This window comes from Furipterus horrens, unplaced genomic scaffold (assembly GCF_987537825.1).
Source record: "Furipterus horrens unplaced genomic scaffold, mFurHor1.1.pri manual_scaffold_5, whole genome shotgun sequence".
Lineage (NCBI taxonomy): Eukaryota > Metazoa > Chordata > Mammalia > Chiroptera > Furipteridae > Furipterus > Furipterus horrens.
The window spans coordinates 199,560,179-199,562,613 of NW_028327175.1; the positions used below are offsets into that span (position 1 = coordinate 199,560,179).

The following is a 2,435-nucleotide window of genomic DNA, read 5'->3' on the forward strand; positions in this document are numbered from 1 at the left end:
CCGGCCGACGGGAGGGAGAGCCTGCGGCCCGGCAGCGCCCCGGCCTGCTGACACGGCCCGACGCCGGGACATGTGGGTCTGTCTGTCTGAGCGCGGCTCAGCTGCCCGATGGCACCAGCCACCGGGAGGAAGGCTTCTTTGCCCTGGATGCCCTCCTGGGCCGTCAACGCAAGCTCAGAGCAGGAGGCAGGCGTTGCGGGGAGAAGGCATGGCAGGAGAGGGAGGAATAAAACTCCAGCTTCCAAAAGACTCCCCAACTCTAAGAAATGAGAAAAAATACTAAAAATATTTAAATACGTGAGGCAAGAGCAATGGTGGGGAGACTCAACTGATGGCCCTCTTTCACCGAATTGTCAAGCTTAACACTTTCAGACAGCTATCGAGGTCTTAGGATTGCCTCTCACAAGACCCCCAAATACAGAGAATGTCGTAAGACTATCTCAAAGGAATTCCTGTAGGAATTTCGTTTCCACCCCCTACCCTACGCCCTTCGGCACCACTAGTTCCTATTCAGCCGTGGATTACGTGTGTAAAAGGTGGGATATTTTTATCTCTAGCTTATAATCAGGACCTGGATGACACGGTTAAGTTCTTCCCTTATGGAAGACTGTCTTGCCCAAGCAGCCTTGCTCTGGAAGAGCCGAAAGCAAACAGACCTTGACAGCTCCCAGAAGAACACGGCATCCTTCAACTTCACGGTGTCTCTCCCCTGAAATCTCTCGAGCCTCAGGTTAGACGTCTGTGATCAGGGGCCGTGGCAATGACTGGGAGGGCATGAACCCCAACACACAAGTTTCGGCTGGACAGCTATCCCGTAGGTGGTTGAATGACTGAATAAAAGTCAGGTGACCTGGACTAGATCTACTTCCCTCACTGATTAAATGTACTGAACTGGGACAGAGAACCTAAAAAAGTTTATCCTACCTCTCCTCCAATATCTACTAGTTAAGGAGTTGATAAAACTTTGTTTTTTTTCTTAGAAGGTTAAGGCTCATGTTTGTTAAATATCTTAATATTCTAGTCCATCTGTGTTTATAAATTGGACACTGTAATTGCTTTTTAGAGGGCTAAATCCAAACTCATGATTCTGGGAAAAAAATGTTTACAATGGTTTAAAAAATAAGAATTGCCAATGAGCATCCCAGTTGTAACCAAATTCTTGGGTAACTTTAAGAGATGAGAAAATTATATTCTGATTGCTAGTTTATAATTCTCACCATTAGTACGTTCTTTCCTGAGGTGTGAGTGATTATCTTGCCTAAACAGTCCAAGTTTCTAAAAGTCCAAAACAAACCAAAGTAACTAAATACAAAAAGAAACAAACAATAAGACCATAAGACAAGAAAAAAATTATGATCCAAATTCTTGCCTCTTACATCATACTAAATCAAGGCTATGCCTTCAGATGTTTCCTTTTAGAATTCAGACATTTCAAGTGCTTTGCATACGATCACTCCAGGCACCGGCCCCTGGGGAGAAAGGAGAATGGGAAAAATGGTTTCTCTCCAGCTTACCTCTTCATAAGGGGGGGGGGGGGTGTCCCAGCAGGGCACCTGGTAGAGTGTCAGCAAGAAGCAGGCTTTTCTCGATTCTTCCTCCTTTTCTTTCGTCTCTGCAGGGTACAGCATGGTTTATTTTCAGGGCAGCCATGTAGAAAATTTAGAGAAAGTTGTAAGACCTGGGATCTAGTCCCAAGGTTGCCATTCACGTGATCTGGGGCAAAGGTTTGGGGACTCAGTTTCCCCACCTGTTAAAGGAAAGGTAGAAACACGTGTATGGTCTCCAGGCTCTCATTCGTCCAGCTTTAACATTGCATGGTTCCAGGTCAATCATCTCTGCAAGTTTGGCAAGCTTCTCAGAGCTGTATCTTAATTTGTTTGAAGAAGCAGAACTTTGTTGAAGGGTTAAAAAAAAAAAAAAGCTAACTTCATATTGTCTAAAACTATAAGTCTGCAACAGTTTTTGTTCTATCTCCTCTCAATAATTAAAAGTCTTTAGAGAAAATTTTCATTCAAAGTTAATTATTGAACTAGTTAAGAAAGAAACATATTGGCACTAAGTTCGTGCATGATCATTCCAAGATGACTGAGGTTTTAAATATTTAACTTGTAAATATTGTGATTCAAACAAACATAACTTTATGGACAAGGAAGTTCAGGAGATTAAAATCCAGGAACACCGTTCCGCAGTTGGGTCACGTTAGAGATTGTGCAACCGCATGAGCACATATTCGTTGTTTAGGGAAAGAGATCCCAGTTAAGGACAGTCAGCTTTGCGTAGTGGTGGCCCGCTTCCTCGGATCTCCCTCTGTCGGTTTTTCCTTCCTTTGCTCTTTGAAAATTCTATGGCTCTTTGGAGAGGCTACCCAAGAAGCAAGAGGTTCTTTGGTTCTGCCTTCAGTTAGGCACAGAGCATCGGCACAGGCACTTGAGTTC

At 44.1% G+C, this 2,435-nt stretch overlaps 1 long non-coding RNA gene across 1 annotated transcript; it reads right to left on the reverse strand.

The window, feature by feature from the left end:
- Positions 1-1,346: 1,346 nt before the first annotated feature.
- Positions 1,347-1,733, reverse strand: LOC150010769 (uncharacterized). The gene is made up of 2 exons (XR_016511421.1): positions 1,554-1,733; positions 1,347-1,469 (listed from the first exon to the last, which is right to left on the reverse strand). It is a non-coding gene; the product is annotated as an uncharacterized LOC150010769 (long non-coding RNA).
- Positions 1,734-2,435: the final 702 nt, after the last annotated feature.